The sequence below is a fragment of the Mustela erminea genome, chromosome 17 (genome assembly GCF_009829155.1).
Source record: "Mustela erminea isolate mMusErm1 chromosome 17, mMusErm1.Pri, whole genome shotgun sequence".
NCBI classification, from domain to species: domain Eukaryota; kingdom Metazoa; phylum Chordata; class Mammalia; order Carnivora; family Mustelidae; genus Mustela; species Mustela erminea.
In genome coordinates this window covers 12232619-12253503 of record NC_045630.1, presented here as the reverse complement: position 1 = coordinate 12253503, position 20885 = coordinate 12232619, and the positions used below count along the sequence as shown (strand labels likewise).

At 54.9% G+C, this 20885-nt stretch overlaps 1 pseudogene; it reads right to left on the bottom strand.

Moving 5' to 3' along the window:
* Positions 1 to 848: 848 nt before the first annotated feature.
* LOC116576597 lies at positions 849 to 8307 on the bottom strand (annotated as a pseudogene).
* Positions 8308 to 20885: the final 12578 nt, after the last annotated feature.

The window sequence follows — 20885 nt, the reverse complement described above, 5'->3', positions numbered from 1 at the left end:
TCCAGCTAAATGTGTGTCTTTTGACAAGTTCCTGAACCTCTCTGAGCATCAGCTCCCTTTTTTTAAAAGAAGGAGCCATCAAGCCTGCCCTCAAGGTTGTCACCAGGCTTGCGAACCACATACATGAACGTTCGAGGCCTGGTGCATAGTAGACTCAGTAAGGGGGTCGGCAACTATTTGATAAGGGGGGAAAGCAATCAGTCACAATGTTATTTCATGACAAAGCGTGGGCCAGGCTCTATGCGTGTTGCTGGGGAGGCTAGAACAGCTGGGCATGTCTGGGTAGGCAGCACGTGGGGTAAAGATGAGAAAAACCGGTATGTCCTGTGACAGGTCTCGGGGATAGGGAATGCAGAAGAGGGCCTGATCTCAGATGGTGCATGTGGGGGTCTGGCTGGGGCACTGGAGATTTCCTAGAATTAGAAGGATGAATAAGACTTACCCAGGCAAGGAGAGAGGGAAAAGAGATTTGATTTCATTGAGAGAACCGTCAGGACACAGACCCGGGAGCCACAGCGAGTCTGACACTGTTGGATATGGCTGGAGGGGCTCAGAGGGTCCCCAGGGAGGGGACTGGTGTGGACAAAGGAGGGTGGCTTTGGGGTCAAGGGCCAGGGAGTCTTTGAAAATAGATCTATGCCAACACCAAAAGTTCTCAGCAGAAAATCAAATTTGGAAAATAATGAACCTTGCTTCAGTTGACTCTTTTTTTCTCAAAGTGTTCCTTCATTGTTCGCTAAAAAACCTTTTGCCTTTAATAAAGGTCACTGGCAGATGTAAGTGTTGGCGCAGAGCTCGGCTCCTTGGTGCAAAAGGAAGAAATTCAGACATACATGAGAAATGCAGGAAACTACCCATTTACTAATGGCTTAATGAGCTACTGCTTTGGGCCTTCAACCTGGAGAATACCCCAAGCCCACCAGCTGAGATTCACCCCCATCGTGTCTCGGTGCACAGAATGCACCATGGTGGATGGTGGCCAAGGCCATGCTTGAGGATAGTGGGTGGCGAAGTGTTTCATTCATTCCAGTCGATTCAACAGATATTTGCCAGGCACCGTTCCAGGCATCTGGGGATAAGGGCAGAAATCAGACAAGAATCCTGCACTCCTGAGGCCTACAGTCGAGTCCAACTAGCCCTTGGTGGCTGACACCAGGTTCTCCAGTGAGAAACACTCAACCATCCCAACAAAGGGGGCAGGGAGGGGAGAGTCCGGCATTTCCAAGTGGACCACATCTGGGCTCAGATCCCAGCTGTTGGAACTCAGGTAAGCGAGTTCATCTCTTTTGGGTCATCAGGGGTAAGTGGGAGGCACAGATTGTTATTTTCCAGGATGAAATGGGAAAAAGAAGGTGCAGTGTTCGACATCAAGACTGATATGTGAGAGGCACTCGGTATGATAGTCACTAGTATCCGTGATCCTTGGGACAAACGCAAAAGGTAAGTGAGTCAGCCAAAAAGAGGCTTTACTGAGGCAAAGAGCTGGTAACAAATTTTAGGGGAAAGTAGGGCAGCCCATACTCCAAAACAATTAGAAGGAAAGCTTCTCCGGGATCAGGAGTGGGCTTTGCTCATTTTATATCTCCAGTGTCTAAGCACGTAACAGGCATTACTACTGAGCCCTGAATGAATGGCTCTTAGGTCTTGGCCAGGACCCAGGACAGAGAGTCGGGCGGCAGACGGTTCCAGGAAGACACTCTTCCATGGGTTATTCTGGCCAAGAAAGGTCGACAGAACGTGGGACATCATCAGGAACTGGGTCTTTTGTGAAAATAGCTAACCCATGGAAACCCACCAACACATTTCTGGGAAGAGTACAGAGAGCAAAAGGTTTAGGAGAGACCCGTCTGGGGGCTGGGAAGAGGAAGAAAACCTTGGGGGAAGTGCCTTGGAGGGTCTGTGGTAGGAAACATCCTTGTTGTACCTTTGTTGACCTTACGCATCGTCAGAGAATCTGTCTCACTGCACACCCGTGAGTACAGTAGCTTATGTAGTTCACTCTCACATTCAAAGAGGGATGAGGGGCTGGGTTTCCCACTCAAAAGAGGAATCCTGGGTGCTCAGGACGGTCTTGGATCTGATCAGGGAAGAATCAGCCTAGGTCCCAATGAGAAGTTCCCCATGGCCAGTCTAAGAGAGCCAGGGACACTCCCCAAACAGGAACACTTCTTTCCCTGGTTTTGTTGGGGGCAGGGAGGGGGGACGATTCAGGGACATTTGGGCAATGCTTCATCCTCGTGCGCTCACGGATTCAGAGAGTCTTGTAGCTGGACGGAGCTGCGGTCCACCCCCCAGTCGAACACTGAGGACAGAGTCCTAGGGGCAAGCAGTGATTTGATCAGCGAAGCTGGGACCAGAACCCACACCAGCTTGTTGTTTCTCATGGGTCGGTGCACACAACTTGCAAATGACTCACACATATTATCTCCGAGCTCCTGACTGAGACATCCAACTGCCTACCTGACATCTCTTTTTGAATGTCTTAAAGGTTCCTCCAACTCAGTGTGTCTAAGACTGAACACTTAATCTCCTCATACTGGCTCCTGGCTCCGTGTGTGGTAACTCCACCCACCCAGCCCCGCAAGCCAGGAAGCCAGGAAGAAACCCACACACGATCTCTTTCTCATACCCTTTGCATCCCATTGGTTACTGAGTTTGGCTGACTTTATCTCCTAAATAGTTCTTTAACCCCCCAACTCCTTTTCTCCACTTCCTACATCATTCCCGTGATGCAAGTTACCCTGACCTTTCGGGACCTTCCCCCTCTTAAGTCATGCAATAGCCAGCTACCTGCTAGGGGCCCCTGAGCTCATTCTGGGTCATTCCTCACATTGTAGTCACGTGACCTTTACAGAGCACAAAACCTAGTCCTGTGGCGCGCACACAGCAGCTTGGGGAAACCCCAGTGTCTTGCCTTCATCTTTAGGATAAAGACAAACATTTTTTTTTAAGATTTTATTTATTTATTTGACAGAGATCACACGTAGGCAGAGAGGCAGGCAGAGAGAGAGGAGAAAAGCAGGCTCCCCGCTGAGCAGAGAGCCCGATGCGGCGCTGGATCCCAGGGCCCTGAAATCATGACCTGTGCCAAAGACAGAGGCTTAACCCACTGAGCCATCCAGGCGCCCCAAGACAAAATTTTTTACTGTGACTTCCAAAGTCCTGCATCACCTGCCTCCTTCCTGGCCCTGCCGCCTGCTCACGTGTCCCAGGACACAGGCTCCTCCTGTCTCCACACAAGCCGCACTGCCCACAGTCCCACACCACAGCCGCACGAAATGCGCGCCTTCCTCCCTTGGCCGGGGTCACACCTTTTCGTCCTTTAGATGCCAGCCCAAACTCCATTTTCTCAGGAAGCCCTTTGGGAGCGGGTCAACCCCCCCTATGTTATGTTCTTGAAGCCCCTGTCCCAGCTCATGGTTTGTCCGGTGAGTATTTGGTGAATGGCGTTTCCTCACTGTCCTCTAAGCTCCACGAGAGGAGAGACCATGTCTAGCCAGGCCCTAGGCGCACCGTGAAGTACCTGGCATGTGGGAGGCACCGAAACGTTTGCTCATTGGGAGCATGAACTAATGAAGCCTCCATTTCTCAGATTTTCTCCAAAGATGACACAATGGAGAAAAATCGCCAGTTCGTGTTCACAGATGGCCTCCAGTGTCGCTTTCTGAAACCAGCTGAGAGGTTAGACAGTGAGATGCATGTGAATTCGATTGTGCCACGAAACTCAGATCCTAATAGTTTTTTTTAATGTGTTCCTAAAGACGATCGCCATGTTCTGCTAAGTGGGAAGAAAAACAGACCAGAGTGATATGTACGGTAAGACTCCACGACCAGTTTTAAATGCACTAAAAATGAATAGCAGCAAATAGTGCGAGATGAGTGACCTTCCTTCCTTTTTTCTTTTTTGGTAAATTCTCCATTATGTACTACTTGGTAGAGAAATAAAAAGTATAAGATCTTTTCTGATCGCACAAACACACAATGGTTTAAGAAGTGGAAGGTCATGCGTTCACATACCCAAGAATGGAAACCGTATTTCCCCTCAGCCTGGGGCCTTTCTGAAAGTGGAAACCATTTCACTTCCTCTGTTTATGTCTCCCTGCACCATCCTCTCCCCATGTCAGCCCGCGCTCTTAGTTCCAAGTGCCAGAAAACCAACTCAAATTAATTTAGGCGGAAAAGGAAATGCAGATGTTGGCATAGCCGGACAGTTCCAGGCCTGGTAACTCTCGGAGCTCAAGGGATAGGTCTTTCTCTGCTTCTTGCCTTGGCTTTCCTCCCAACCGTGGCAAGATGCCCACCAGCAGTCCCAGATTCCTATGTCCTATCAGCAGAGAGTACGCCCCCACCCTGGCAAAAGTCTCGGCGCTGATCCCTGCTTGGACAGCAGTGGCCAGGGTGGGGGTGGGAGAAATCTCTTACTGGCCAGGCCTGGGCCAGTTGCTAACTTCTGGCTGTGGGACCTACAGGAACCTGCCAGACCGCAGGTGAGGAGTTCAGAATTGGATGCTTTGGCCAGAATAAGGGGCAAGGGGCGATGGGCAGGCAAAACAGCAGGTGACCTGCACACGCCAAGCACCGAGCTCTGCCCACAACACGTGTTCAGCCCACAGCACCGACTGGTTGACCTGGTTCTAGAACCATCTGGGAAGGGAGGCAAGTGGAGAGTTGGGCAGCAGGGCCTTGCGAGGTCCCACATCAGCTGCCGAACCTCCGCCTACTTCCATCTGCGCCAGCCGTCTCAGCTGAACATCCAGAGGGAGGCATTCGGAGTCTGCGCACGTCCCAGAAAGTGATGAGGAGGTGGAGAGCGATGTTTGCCAAGTCGCATGGAAAATTGCCCTTGAGCTTCTCCAAACACCGTATGCCCAGGAGGCTCAGCTTGATAACCGGTAGAACTGGGGTGCAGACTGGCCTAGCAGGCCACTCAGGAGCTGGGAGTCCCTGGTGGCCTGCTCCCCTGCCAGGAGGCCGGGCCCACGGGCCGACAGGGGCTGGTGAGTGCAGGTCAGGCTCGGAGGGATCAAGGAGTTACACAACTCCTTCTGCTGAGGGTGTAGGATGAAGAGGAAACCTGACGGATGTGTTTGGGAAGTTCCCCGCCCAAGGAGAGAGAAGTAACAAGATTGAAGCTGGACTCTGGGGCATCCAGCTTGATGCGCGGGTCGCTGTCGGAGAGACGGCCTGCTGGCCTCCTCTGTGACAGGAATTACGTTTACTCCACGCTGTCTCTGCTATCCTTGTCCACTCGATTATTTCTGCCCTTGTGGTCCCAGCCCGTTTTGGCCACATAGCCTGGGTCACGACCCGCTGTGCCTGGGAGCCCTGGCACGGTGCCGGTCCCTGACAGGAGAACCTTCCCCTCTCACACTGGCCCAGCCCCTCCTTTGCCTGGAAGGCGCCATCAGGCAAGGCTGGTTCAGGCTGGAATCTCCGCTGGAGGGAAAGGCCCGGGGAAGCCTGAGCCCAAAATGCACAGTAAGGTGGGCCCCTACAGGGGCCTCCTGGGGGGGGGGGAGGTCTTCTGGCAGGAGTCACCATTTCCATATACTCATCACTGGAGTGGGGGGGCGTGGGGGTTGGGGAGGCCGGAACAGGAGAAAGTGACAGAGAGCCAGGGGCTGAGGAAGTGAGAGCAGATGGAGGCCAGAATCAGAGACCACAGTGCTGAGCAGCCCCGAGGCCCAGGCCGAAGCGGGGATGTCAAGTCCCACCCTGCCGGACCCTTCCCTGGCAGCTTCAGGGAGAACCCGGGCCTGGCCCTGTCTGAACCAGCAGGCCACCAGCGAGCTCCTGGGGCCCGATGAGGCCATCAGGGAAGCCAGCCTCCTCCTCCTCAGCCCTCATCCTCTGTCCCCCACCTTGCAGTACACTTTTTCCTGCTCCCTTCTGCCTGGGGCTCCTGCCCTGAGCTGGCCTCCTCTCGCACAGGTTAGGAGAGGCCGGTGCCAAGCCTGTTTGCACAATTAATTGCCAGTGCTTGGGTTTAAGACTGGCAGGCTCGCCCGCAGGGGTCCTTCTTGATCTTTCTGCGGCCACTGAGAATTCGGATTGTCCCGTTCCAGGCAAGTTCTTAATAGACATTTAATGAATGAACGGATTAACGAACAAACACCTGTTATCTGATTGGAACCCCACGGCAACCTTTAAGGCAGCCCAGAGAGTTACCATTAGTGCCATCTATGGCTGGGGGAAACTGAGACACAGAGAAATTATATGCTACACAGAGGTACGCAGTGGCCAAGTGGGGTCAGAATCCTATTTTCCCAGTATCTGGGACTGCACTTTCCCAGCCCCGTGGCCTGTCCTTTTCAACCCCCTCCCCGCACCCTCTCGGCCACCCCTTGGGGTTCAGAGAGCCAGACTGGGGGAAGGCACAGGGATCCAGTGGGCGGGTTTGCACCCCGCTGCCTCTGGGCCGTGGGGACAATCGGTGTGCGCTGCTCTCTCAGCCGGCTGATACGGCATCGTCCCCGTCCTCAGGGACCACAGCACTCTGTGGCTCCTCTCCCCTGGGATCAGCCTGCCCAGCACAGTCACCTCAGAGCCTCCACTACAGCTAGAGTGAAACCTGGCTGCACGTGGCAGTGACCTTTGACCTTCTGGTAGGCCAGATTAAATGAGAAGTGACCTCCTTGACTTCGGCACTGTGGGGGAGTCAGAGAAAGTAGGAGTCCCTGGGATTTGGAGGTGGGGGGCACCAGGATACTTCCTCATCTCCACTGGTGGTTGTCTGGCCCCCCTGGAGGAGCTCTCCTGGTGCCCAGAAGACTTTAACCTCAGGAGTGGACTTCCTGAACCTTCTGGGGCTCCAAAATCCACTGCCATTCCTGGGCACCAGTTCCTTTGCCAGGAGGCCTGAACCTAGTGGAGGAGGGTTAACCATGTTAATTAGGAGTTTCTCATTGTCAACTAATTTATCTGATCTTTTCCAGAACAATTGTGGGGCCCAGGGGAGCTGAAAAAGGAGTGATGGTCCATGACTAAAGCTACTAGCCACATGTGGCAATTTAAATTCATAACATGAAATGAAATAAAAAGTTCCTTAGTTCCTCAGGCGCACACTTTGCACAGCTAGAGCTCAGCAGCTCCTGCATTTGACAGCACCGCTAGAGGACATCTTCAGAACTGCAGAAAGTTCCACTGGACAGGGCTGGGCAAGAGGCTGACCTTGGCTCCCTGCTTAAGCTCGAGCGCAGGCCCTTTTTAAATGTCCGGGGCGGGGGGTGTGGGTAGATTGGGGGATAGGGTTCTCCCGACCCAGTCATCCCAGCAGGGAGGGTTCAGGCTTTGTCCGAAGGCGCCACCTCCCCACTCAGGGTCACCCCGCCCCGGGCCCGGTCCAGGCGGTCGTCCCCTGCCGGCTGGAAGCCACAGGGCGACGGAGGCGCAGCCCCGCGGGTGAGAGGACCCAGCTAAGGATGCAGGCGGCTGAGCGCGCCGAGGCGGGTCCCGGGAGCTGGCCGAGGCCGAGCGCCGCGCAGAGCGACGGGGACACCTGCGGAGGGCGGCCCGAGCCCTTCTTTCCCCCGGGGTCACCCGGACTGGGGGCAGCACCTGGTTCCCTCCGCGCCCCAGACGTCCCCGTTAACCTGGTGGTTAATTATTAATTCCTTCTCCCGGCTGGGAGCGAAAGTTCCACGGGACTCGGGCGGGGAGGGAGCCTCGGAAGCGCCCCCAGCCGCTCGTTTTACCGCGGGAAGCGGAGGCCAGGGCTGGGCGAGGTCCCCAGCGCAGGGAGGCCGCCTGTCGGGGAGGGTGGGCGGGCGGGGGGGCAGGGGCGGGGCTTGGCGTTGCGGGGAGCGGAAGGGTAATGTTCTTTCCTCTCCTCGGAGCCCCCCTCCCCGACCACCCCGCCTCGGGGCGCCCCTGGCGGGCCCCCTCTTACCGGCCGTTCCTCCAGCGCCCGCCCCCGGGGCCGGACTCCGCAGGGCGCCTCCGCCCGAGCGGCTGCTTTCGTCTTCCCGCTCCGCAGGCCGAGCAATCCCAGCGCTGCGGCGAGGTGCCCGACGGGTCGCGGCTCAGGGGCAGAGGGCAGAACCCACCCAGGTCTTGCAGACACAGGCCCGGCGTCGCTTTCTGTTCCCGCAGCTGTCCAGCCCCGGGGCCGCCTACTCCCCGGTCTACCGCGTGAACGACTACGCGACCGGAGGAAATCGGTGCACGGCGGCGTGCGGGCCTCGGGGCTCCCGTCCCCACCCGCTCCCAAGTCCTCCCGGCAGCCTGAATCGGTCCGAAAATCCTGCCGAGGATGCATGTCGCGCTACACTGTAACATGCTCCTGTGGGCTCAACGCAATGGCCCAGGGAGACACGGCGTCCGAGCCGTCCCCCTGCCGACCCCGCGGCCATCCCCTCTGTGCCCGAGACTTCCAGGTCCTGGTTCACAGGTGGAAAGACCAGGCAGGGAACTCATTCACAAAATGAGGATGAAAGTGTTCCGAACTGAAAAGGCGAGATTAGGTCTCCCGGGCCCTGGGGTACCACGAGGCACGCAGGCGCCCGCACACTCCGCGGCCAGAACTGGGCCTGTTAGAGTCGCTCTGGGAGGTGCTGCCCTGCCCCGCACCACCCGGGACCGGTGGGCGCCGCGGGCAGAGGTTGGCAGGACCCCGAGGTTCGTCCCCCTCCTCGCCACCAGATGTCGCCGCTGCTCACCGTTGGAGCGCGCCGGGCCGGGCGGGCTCCGGGTCGGATCTGACTTCCGGCATCAGAAGCTCCGCGCCTGGGCCCGGCCTCCCGGCGTAACACTACAGCCGGAGATCCCGATGCGCACTCAGGGCTGAGAACCACCGGACAGGTAGGTAGGTCGTGCTGCAGGCCCTGCGGCCCCTCAGGTCTTGCTCCCCTGCAGGTGGTCGGAGTAACTCAGCCCGTCCCCCACCTGGAGTTCCCTCCCTGCTTACTTACCTAACTTGGGCAGGAGCTCGCTTCTCAGAGCTTCCATTTCCCCTGCTGCAAAGTGGGGGTGAAAGTACCCACCAGACAGGGTCGTTAGAAGGCCACAATGAGCCAGTGTCTGAAATGGGTCTGCAGAGGCAGATCACTATGCTGTAAAGGTGTGTCATGGCTCTTGGGGTTTTATTTCCTGCACACCGACTCCAAACATTTGAAGTGCCGCTGGTTTGGGGGGGTTCCATCGTCTCTATTTTGTCTGGACACCCGTATTTCTCTCCCCTCCCAGAATCACCATTCTGAGACCCAGGGAAAGCTATGCTCGATGAATACAGATAATAAATAATAAATAAAATGTAATCTATTATATTTATTATCATTAATTCATATATTATATATTTATATATTATATTAATTTGTTTTTAATTATTTATTATATATTTTATTTATTTTAATATTGTCTATTATATTGTGTATTATGTATCATATATGATCATATCTCATATAATTATATATTATATATTACTATATTATGCTGTAAATAATAATATATAATATATTGTATAATAAATATAAAAATAAAATAAATAGTAAGTACAGATAATAAAAGCTCAACTTCCATGGAGCACTCCCCATGTTTGAGACCCTGTTTTATGTGTTTTATTTAATCCTTACACAGCCCTATGAAGTAGGTGCTGTGAGGGATGATGACACACCAAGGCACAGAGAGACTGAATAATTTTCTCCAAATCGTGTAGCTAGCAAGTGGTGGGACTGGATTTGAACTCAGGCAGCCCAACACAGTGCTCGTGTTCTCAAGGCCTACCCGAGGCTGCCCCTAAAGCATGGTTCCTGTGCTCCTGTACGGTGAGCAGCAGTGTGGAGGGGCGGAAAGAACATTGGGTTCAGATTCACTCTCTAGCTCTCTGATCGCAGCTGAGAATCCCTGAACCTCTTGCTACACGCACCTCCTCAGCAAGGCTGGGCGCTTGATCAAACCCGCGCTGACTCAACATTGCCATCAGGCCTGTAGGCTGTAGCAGTCTTCCACAGTTTCCTTGCTTTGCAATAGAAGAAGTTCAGGTTCGCCTGGTACGTTTCCTGCCCAGGCCTGGAATCAGCCTCTTCTCCAAGAAACCTTCATTAATTTCAGGGCTAGATGGCATTTCAAGGCCACAGTCTGGGCCTTAGTATCCATTTCTTAAAAATTTAATTTGATCATGTATTGCATGGATTTCAAAAATATGTAAATCAATACTTTTATTAACCAGTGTACTGAATGCCTACTAGGCCTCAGGCTGTTTCTGGAAGAAGGCGGATTATAAAGAAGCATAAGTTACTCCCACCAAATTTCAGGACCCTAAGAGAAGTGGAGGAAGCCACTGGAGGGCATTTGTGCAATGAGGCCTCAGTAGCTCCTTGGGGACAGATATGGGATGCTTGGGACGGGTAGAATAACTTGGTCTTCCCGCTGGAGCCCAAAGCTTGAAGGCCTCCGTGCCTATTTGGCTGGTCGGGGAGAGATGTTTGAGTTCCGGATCATGCCGGGTAATGAGGGCAGGTTACTCCTGTTGCCATGTTTACCCGCTTGGTGGCCCTGGGGACTGACTGAGGGCAGGCAGGAGAAGCACAGTTGAGCTTTCTGGAAACCTCTCTAAGGAGCCCCTCAGGTGTGGTGCCTGACTTCTGAATAAACAGGTAGAAGTCTCAGGGGCCAACAGAGTTCTGAGCCCTGTAATTGACCCCGCTCCGTGCCCGCCCATCGCACAAGGGAGCTGGGGGTTGACTTTGCCCCAGTGAACAAGGATTGGGGAAGAGGTATAGGATCAGAGGTAGCACAGGCACAGGAGCCCTGGGGGTTGCCCACTGGGCAGTTCTGTGCACAGTCGACCTCTAGGTCAGGGTGCACGGAGTGAGAGGTGTGAGCCTTGCGTTGGCTCCATTTCTCAAAAGCCATGGGAACAGGGCCCCAGCCACAGGGCCAGGTTCCATGAGAACTGGGCTCTCTTCCTGCTCCATCAGTCTGAGGGGGCCTCTGACCTTGAGCAGCCATCACCAGAACCACGAGTGACAGCTCTGGCCTCTGGGCTGATGCAAAGGGCCTGGCCTTTCGGGTCTGCCAGTCTGAGCTCTGGAACTTTCAACAATTACTACCCGAGCCTCAGTTTTCTCACTGGCAAAGGGAGACACTCCGAACACTATCATGGGGCCACCTGTGGGATTGAGACGGGCCGGTGCGCCAGGGGCCTGGCGGACTAGGCCCTTTCTCCTGTCAGGGCATTAGGGAAACTGAGGACCCATGATGGGCATGGGTGTCTGCGCAGGACCTGGAAACCCAGAGACCTCTGGGAGCCAGGCTCCCATCCCCAAGTCTCCCAGAGGGCCCAGCCTGGGCCCTGAACACAGCATCTCTCCCGCCAGGGAGCAAAGTCCGTCTCTGGATGCACTGCCAGGAGCCTCAAGGTTTGGTCCGGAGCTCGGTGGGCAGGGATGACCCCTGGAAGGACAAGATGGGACTCTGACTGGGCCCCTGTCCACAGCCAGAAGCCTGCCCCTGGGGACAGGTCCGGGTCTGCGCTGGAGGCACCTTGCTGTCCTGAGGGCTCCAGGAGCGTCTGGAGTAGGGGGAATGAGAGAGCCCGTTCACCACCCTGCTCCTTCTCACAGAGCTAAGGTCTCCACTATTAGGGTGTCTTTTGTTAGAACTAAGGAAATGGGGGCCATGCACTCTGCCCCTCAACATGGCAGTGCAGTAACACAGAGAAACGGACTCTGGGGGGTCCCCAGAGTTTACTGAGGGGGCTATTCTGAGTAGGGCTCTCGCTGGACAAGATGTGTTCCATACATACCTCCTCTGGTCCTTACAACTCTCTAAGGAAGGTAATCTTGCCCTGAATTCTACCCGAGGCTCAGAGGAGTTCCAGCACGAAGCTCGGATCACACAGCAAACAAGTATGGGTCTAGGTTTGAAACTAGAAAGGTACAGGTCTTTGAAGAGCCCCACTCCTCATCCATAAGGCCCCGCTGCCTCTATGCTGAGCTCACATGAGTTTGAGGATGATTCTGGGCCACTCAGCTCAGGCCACTCAGCTCTGAGGCTTTCTGGACTCAGGGAATGGGTGCTAGGTTTCTCCACAGCCCCAGCACACAGGAATCTGTCCTGGGGCAGATTCTTGGGCCCTGGTGAGGGAGGACCCATATTTGCTAATAAAATGAAACAAAGGATCTGAATGTGTTTTGTGTGGTCAGGTGGTTTGCAAATGCAAAATGATTGCCCGTTACTTTCCCTCCTGGGTGCCGTGACTCTCCAGCAGATGAGTACCTTGGGTTTCTGTGTTTAATCCTTCCTTGGTGAAGTCATCCAACAGATTCACCCAGCCCCACAAGGGTGGTCTTACACGACTTGTGTCCACCCAGGACAGCATGGATCAGACAGATTGTTTATAGTTACACGTCCCCTAAGATGATCTTGTCCAACTCTAGAGTCAAGCAGATGCTTTTGTTTTTACAGAGTGAATTATTATGTGCGCGTCATGTTTAGCCTGTTCAGAAGACCCAGCCGGGCAGGGAGTCTGAATTCGACAGCCCTTTGAAGAAATGTTCAAGCTGAGAGAAGCTCTACAGTTCTCTCTGAGCATCCCAACCATCCAGAACATCAGGTGCCCTTAGCACAAACAGAAAAGCTACTGGCTAGGAAATCAATGAATAACCTTCTCTTTTCCTTCAAGAGTCCTTTTAAAATATCAGACTGGTTTTCAAGGGCAATGTAGCCACAGATCGAACACCTTGAAGAGAATCCCAGCACACAGGCAGTCCTATTCTTTGCCGAGGATAACACGGGAATTCTGGCACAACACCAGGGCTTTCTGGGGTGCAGTTTACCTCTCCCCACCTTTATCCACGTATACACCCACCGCGGTGGGTCCTGCTGTTTCTACAGGATGGGAAGCTAGAAAGCAAATTTGACACAATTATTATTTTATGGCTAGATAAAGTCTGGGCTGTTGATGTTGCATAATTTGTAAGTAGCCGCTCCGTTGGTGGACGGCGAGATCGCTTCTAGTATGTGTCAGAACAAGTTTGGGGTCTTGGTTTCTCAATTCCCATGACCAATTTCCTCCCCGCGGGGCTTCCAGAGATCTCAGGCAGCTGGCAGCTCCCACCTAGCAGTGAAAGGGGCCTCTTGCCCCAGTGACAAGCGCGCTGGGGGCTCAACACGCCTTGGGGCCCTCTGGGCCGTTGCTTCTCTGTGGTGCGATTGCACAGCCCTGCTCTTTTTCTTTCCTGACCAGTTGTTTGGCAGGAGGGGGTTAAAGTGCCTCTGTTTTATCTTCTGAGGAAAGAGCCAAGGGCACAGGTGAGAGAAACCCTGGGAAGCCTGCTGCTACCTTCTGGCAATTTCCAGCAGCCAGTACAGGGTCTTAACAGGACAGGTGCTTGGCTTCCACTGACATCCTGACTCTTTCACCAGCCCTGGATTTCAGATGCAATCCCTACTCCTCCTGTCCCTGGGGTCCCTCCTTAAACAGCCCACCAAGGGTGTCTATCTATTTGAAAGACTGCTGAAATACCTCCTCTTCCAAGCAGCCTTCCAGGATTACGAAAAGAGCAAATAACATGGAATTCCACCCAATGCACGTGCACGCACGTGCGCGCGCACACACACGCACACACACACATACACCACCTCCTTGTCCCCTCCAGATAAAGCGCTTGTAACCCAGAGAAAATGAGAACATGAGATGTATTTGGTGCTCATGACCAAAGCTTAGGGAGTATGTGCCCAGGGGCTTCTATCTGATTGGTGGCTGCCATCAAGGCAGCAGGGGGCAGGGGAAGTTTGGAAGAAAGGAGCACAGCTCACTGTCCGGGCTTTGTCACACACCTGCTGTGCTGTGTGAGCAAGTTGCTTGCCCTTTCTGAGCTCCTCATCTCAGCCTTGTGGGAGTAAAGGGCATCCAAGCCCCCTGCTGCTCCGGGATTCTCTCCATTGAGCAACCCAGGGACAAGAGAGGGGTGTGTGTGGTGCAGGAGAGAGTGGGAGCTGGGAAACCGGGGGCTGCTATCAGGGGGCATCCCTGGATCTCTGCGGTGCCTTCAGCCTGCAGCACACGGTTTTGCTTCCCATCTCTGGCTGGAAACCTGGTGGGGGACAGAGGAGCCGGCCTTCTCCACCTCCAACCGAGGCACCAAGCGTGGGGCTGGCACAAAGTCGGTGCTCAGTGAGCCTCTGCTGAGGGGATGAGTGGGGCCGGGGATGTGCAGGGGGGCCAGATGTGGAGAATGAAAACCTTGCACTTGGAGTTCCCCCAGGGCTCATGGAGGCTCGAGCCATTTGTGAGTCTGTCATAAAGAACTCTGGGGGAAAGGCTTGTTCTCTGTCCTTTGTATGCGACAGAAAGGCATCTGCGCAGACTCCTGGGGGAAGATTGCACCAGGTCAGCCGGTCTGTTGTCCTGGGCATGTCTTCTCTGTACAAAGCCACTGTGGAAGGAGGCTCCCTGCCGACATGAGGTTCCCCAGGGACAGGGTCGCTCAGACCTGAGGCTTCTCGCTGTGGCTCACCGCTCAGGTCATTGAATGAGCAAGCTTGGCCCTCAGGGAGGTGGCTGTGAGAGGGGACCCCGCTACATGGAGGACAGGTGTCCTGGAGCCAGCAGGACAGAGGGTCCAAGCAGCAGACAGGAGACCTGGCAGTGGCTGAGAAAAGTCGATGTCCACAGGGCATTGACAGAGTTTACAGCTCAGGATGTGATGAAAACCCCCCCAATTCAGTTTGTCCAGAAACCCTTCCATCAACTCCGGCTGAGGGCATAATTCTTTCTGGGGACTGAGGCTGAGCCCAGTGTTAAGGGTCACACAGAGCAGGTGTCGGCGTACTGGGGTGGCTACCCCGGGGGGACTGGTCCCTGCGCGCCCATGGCAGTGTCCACCCAGTAACCTGCACTACTGCCCTGTTGCTATTGGCTCTTCCCGGGCAGCTCGCTACTTGACCTCTTGGTGACATTTAAGGTCACACCCACCCCTACATTTCGACTTTTCCAGAAGCGGAGCCCAGGACAAGGCTGTGGAGGTGGCTCTCGGAGCCTGGGAGGAGGCAGGAGTGAGGCACGGGAGAGTGAGACAGGAAGGAGGGAAACCAGCCCAGGGTGTGTTAGCAGCGCCACCACCAGAGCCGCTGGGTCTGAGTCCCTGGGGGTCCCCTGGGAATCATGACATAATACCTTCCAATGGACGGGAGTCTGGAGCGTTTATCTGCCAGCTCCCATCCCCCACAGGTTGAAGACGGTCCCCAGTGACACTAGCTGCCCCATGCTTGGGGACTACAGTCACAGGTGGGCCCAGTGGGAGTCCTCAGGCTCAGGTGGTTGTGAGATCAAGCGGGTGTTGTCAGTTAGAGGAACCTCTGACTTCTAAAAGAACCGCCCTCCAGAGCTGCGCTCGGAGCAGACACGGGCCATCAAGATGGGCCGGGGACACCAGAGGCGTCACTGCTGACCTTCCCTGATCACCCTTCCTCCATCTCTCTGGGGGTCCTTCTCCAGACCCATTGTAAATATCCGCTAGTGCTGCTTATCTCCACTCCCTCTCCTAAGTGCTCACATCCTATATAACACGGCCCGGAGTGTCACCGGGGCCCTGGGATGGTGTCAGGACATTGGAGAGACGCATTACCAGGAGGTGCTTACTTAATTCCCCTGTGTTCCTTTGCACAGCCCTGGGTGGGGACGCAGCTGAACTAAGCGAGGGGCGCCCGGCTCCCTGGTGCTTTCCCAGCCTGTTTCCCCCCGGGCTGGAGGGTCTGTCCCAGGCCTTCTTCTCTTGTGGTCCTCTGTGATCTGAGCCTGTCCACCTGTGCCCAGAGCTACCCTTTACCCTGCTCCTGACCACCCCCACAACTGTATCATTCCCCAAACCCTTTCTCCTGCGGCGTGGAGCTGCCGTGGATCTCTCCGCAGGGAGTCACACAGTCCGCTCCACGTCCACACGGCCAGAGCTGAGCCCGGCTTCTCCGCGGATGTCATGTCTCGCCACCCCCCAAGTCAGAGTGCCCGGACAACCCGACCTACCCCTCCTTCTTCGCACCTGGTTCAAACAGCCTCCTGGGAGGCGGGCAGCGGACTCACCACCGGGCTGCGCCCATGCTCGGGGCTCACTGGTGCTCTTCCTTGGGAACTGATTCTAGAATCTATGAAGGTGCACATGTGACGTTCAGGTCCACGTGGTAAACCCCCCACACAGTCGCACCTTCTCCCATGTCATTCTTCCCAGGCCCCCGGGCATCCCCTCCACGGTCTCACACCGGTGCCCACCCAGAGGGCCCCCATTAGTGTGTGCCACCTCGGGCTTTGACCTCCCTAATGCACTGCCACACATCAGACCCCCTCTTCCCACTGGTTTTCCATTACTTGGCCTCCTCCCAGAGCATTTCCAGCTTGAGCAGAAGGGGCTCCCCTGCATTCCTAGGTCTACCCTGCCTGATACTGGATGCAACCTGCCCAGGCCCCTTGGGGTCACCCTCTGATGGCCCCCCGGCTTCAGCTACCCCCTTATCCCCCACGGTGTGCACTTGGCACCTCACAGCCCATCCTGGCTTCTGTCTGTTGCCTGCGGGCCCTTGAGCCGTGACAGTTCATCTCCCGGGGCACTTTCAGGTTCAGGGAGAACTCAGGGGCAGGTCTGGGAGTCTGGGACATGCGCTTAGCACAGTCACCGGGCTCAGGCTGCTCTCGCTGTCATCTTCCATCCCACGCAGGGCAAACCCGTATGGGGGGCTTCCATCCCACGCAGGGCAAACCCAAGTGCTGGGGCTTGGGCTCCCTGTCCCTCCGCCGGGGATGCGGAACCCCATGCTCAGGAAACAGCGCCAGGCACAGCCGAGTCTCATGAGCTGAGATAATGTCCTAAAAGTCGCTGCAAACGCTGAATTAGCAAATACTGAACAATTGTTCTTGGGGGAAATACAGGGTGAGTTTCCCAAAAGCCTCTGGTCATGACGTTTGTGCCAACCGTTCCATCCGTAACCTCATTTTGTGTATTTCTGGTTAAAGAAGTATTATTTTTGTATATTGTTGACTCGTGAACACTGAATTCACGGCCAAGAGCGCTGTAACTCGGACTTGGACGGAGCTCGGGTATTTTCTCTGTAAGGCACGTCACAGCCCGCTTGTGCTTTGGACCAGCATGTGGCACTCCAAGCACCACGCTTGGGGCCGTGTCAGATGGAGAATCACCAGCAAAAAGGACCAAGTGGGGAAAGTGTGGCACTAACCAGACCGTGACAAAGACACTTGTGCGCAGTGCGAACACTGAGACAGGAAGGTCCAGGGTCGCTTTGTTCAGCCTCAGCTGGGGATGGGCTTGCCGGGCGAGTCAAATTTTTCAATGCTTTGTAAAGGTCCGGAATGACCACAAAAGTGTCGTGAGCATTGATTTGGGGATAACAGATTTTAGCGAGTAGGAACATTGGCCCATATGGAATCCGTGAGTAATGAAGGTCAGCTATATGTACAGAACTAAGATTGGAGCTTCAGGGAGTGGAGAGGAGGGAACAGCCGGGAAGACAGGAAAACTTACTAGGGTTTACCACTGGAGCTAAATTTCGAGGGATAAGTAAGACTTCCCCAGCGGGGAGTGCCCTTGGGGCAGAGGGTGCATTGTGCACAAGGCATGAGACAATGTGGAGTGAGGTGATTAATTTATCGGGGACGAGGATAGGAAATCTTGGAGGGAACATGTCAGGAAGAGCTTTGATCTCCAGGAACCAAGGGAAGGGCCGAAGGTTTCCACAGCGATCCCTACTCACAGGGCTTTCCACTCGTTAGGGTTGGGCCAATGCTGTGGCAGAGAAACCCACACATTTCTTGCACTATTAGAGTTCAGCAGGGGTGACTGGTGGACGGTCTTCCACATAATTTAGACCATGCCTCCTTCCAAACTGTGGCTCCACTGTGCTCCAGGACCCGAGTCCTTGCTGCCCATCAGCAAGTGGGAAAAGATGGAAGGTAAAAGCCTACATTAGAGACATTCTAAGCCCGACCTTACAGTGGCCCTTATCCCGTCCACCCACATTCCGTCGTCACTTGGTGCTACCTGGATGCCGGGGAGACTGAGCGACGGAGTCCCCCGTGTGGACAGCTGCTTCCCAGAAACGTGTCTATACTCGGGAAGGGAGCATGAAGCTTTGGTGGACAGCTAGCTTTTTCTGCCACCAAGGTTCTCAGGTCGGTCTATTAAAACACAGGGCAGCATCTGAAAGGAGTTGGTAGTAAGTGAATTCTATGGAAATGGGTCTAGCACAGAGTAGACAGTCAACACTCTGTGAATGAATGAATGAGAAATGCTTTGTGCCTCTCTCCTCAGCTCCCTTTAGTTTGATGCATTTGAGTCTAGAGGCAAGAGAGAGGAAAAAGGACAGAGAAAGGGAGCTGGGGCTTAAACAAGTCAGCCAGGGGGAAGGTGAGCATTTTCATCTTTCCTGTCATCAGATACAATGCTGCCTTTACTTGGAGAAGAAAATGTGGCCGCAGAAATGGAGAGAGGGCTGTCTGGAGAGAAGAGGTATGAGTAAATGCAAGTCTGGTCCGTATCTATGAATATTGTGTCAGCTTAATACAATCTCATTCAGAATTTGGGCTACACAGACCTTCTGTAGGACTCTGAAAACCCAATGCACGACCGAGTGATTAGAAATGGTTTGGAGCAGCGCCTGGGTGGCTCAGCGGGTTAAGCCTCTGCCTTCGGCTCAGGTCATGATCTCAGGATCCTGGGATCGAGCCCCATGTCGGGCTCCTTGCAGAGCGGGGAGCCTGCTTCCCTCTCCCCCTCTGCCTGCTCCTCTGCCTACTTGTGGTCTCTCTGCCAAATAAATAAATAAAATCTTTAAAACAAAACAAAACAAAAAGAAAGAAATAAAAAGGAAAAGAAAGGGTTTGGAGCAGTCCTCACTGTCTGGAAGGAAGCCAGGGAGAAGGGAGAGGGAGGAGCACCCCAATAGGGCAACCTGACATCTGGGGTCAGGGATCTTCTCCAGTCTCTCCTTGGTTTCTAATCTAGCCTTGTGCCCAACAGCTTCATAATTCCACACCTCCAATTTATTAACCAAGTGCCGTCTGTGAGGCAACGTCATGGGCCCCACTGGTGTTTCTCCCTCTGAATGGCAGCTGGATATTTAACTATGCTTCAGCAACTCCCTCTGATGTCAAATGAGAGAAAAAACAAGCACCACCTTCTCTCTCTAGTACAAAGTCACACTCAGCACGGATAATCCCAAAGCCTCCGCAGGCTAACAGATCAGAATAAATCAGCAGTCGGCACAAACGCCAAGCCCTCTTTGAGTTATGGCGTCAAGGCTGCAGGCAGGGGCTACCCCTGGCATCATGGAAAAGGCAGGAAAGGAGCCAGCTGTGTCAGGAAGGAAGACACAAAACCTCTGTCATCTGCCTGCATGTTCCCCAGAGCCACAGGTCAGGAGTTCAGAAGCTCACCGCTTGCTGCGATGAAATCTTCCTTTTGATGGCTGACGACATTGACCCTTTCGATCTCATTTACATTAATTGTGTGTGTGTGTGTGTGTGTGTGTGTTTGAGGGTGAGGTGTTAAGACTAATGCATGACCCTAGAAAAGGGATAAATTTTTTCATTCAAACAGAATGGCCAGTAATAGACCCAAGGTCGTACAGTAGGAAGACAGAAGTCTTTAGCTCTGAACCCTAATACTGTCCCTGCTCCCTGTGCTCCAGCGAGATTTCCATCTCTTACTCCTCTGACAGGCCTCCCAGAGGCTCCACTGGGATGCTTGCAGGGGGAGGGGAACGGGATCTCCCAGTCCAGCCACCTCCGACCAGCGTGCCGGCACAAAACAGTGCTCTGGACCTCTGTGTGGCATGAATCCGTATGTGACTTGGTCGCGTTGAATCACTTCTAGTACCTTCCCCAAAAGGAGGGCAGAGCCTTCTTGTCCTGCTAGTCCATACCCCCATGCCTGGCACAGAAATGCCTTAGAATTTCTGCCCTTGAGGATGTGCCAGGGTGGAGGTGGGAACTTCTGGTTACCGGCCTCGGGTTGCTGTGGCCTCAGCTGGCCCTGGGGCAGGGGCCACGTGGGAACTGTGGGAACCATGAAAGCACGTGAGCTCAGCTCCCCAAAATGTGGCGTCCTCCAGGGCCAGCGGCTCTCTGCGCCGTGAGCTGGTCAAGAGAAGGAACGTCCGGACCGGACTTGAGAGCCCTGCTTGAGAAGCCGGATGAGGAAGGCAGAGTCACCCGGCGGAAGCAAGCGTCCCTCGAGCACAGAGTGGCCGAGCTTCCCGGGAGGGCCCCGACATGCGGGCAGGCAGATGGACGGGCCAGGCCGGGTGGTCGTTGCTTAATCTCCCCTGGGCTGTGCGTTCTGCTTCACTTTGCACACCATCAGGGCTCGATGTGTCCGGCAGGCCACCCGGCATCTGGCGGCCGGCGCCGCAGCACCCGAGGGCCCAAGCCGCTGGCAGCGTGACAGGCATCGTGCCAGCGGCCCCTCACGTCAGGTGGGCACAGGCTGGGCCTCGGGGGGGCCCTGGATCCAGCCCGCGGGAAGCGCGGGGACAGTGAGGAGGCCCACGGGCCAGTGTGGGGTCCCGGAGAACAGCCACAGAAGGCTCGCGCCAGCCCCGCAAGATACTCGAACACCTTCCAGCCAGTCCGAGGTCCATGCTCCCTCTTCTCCCTGGACTCCTTCCTGGGCCTCGTCCCCTTCTCCAGAAAGTCAGCAGAACGTCCTGCCCTTGAGCTTGCCTTGAGGGAAAGAGAGGAGTCCGAGCAGCAAAGAGGAAAACAGGTAAGGATGCAGGGGGACAAGGGCGAGCCCCCAGCACCTGGAATCGCCCCTCTTCTGGAGGAGGGGAGCAGGCGGGAAGAGGGGCGCTGCACCACGATGGGCTCCCCATGTGCCCCCGGCAGCTCACCCCCACCCCTGTTGGTGCCACCCTACGCCCGCCTCTCCCCGAGCCGG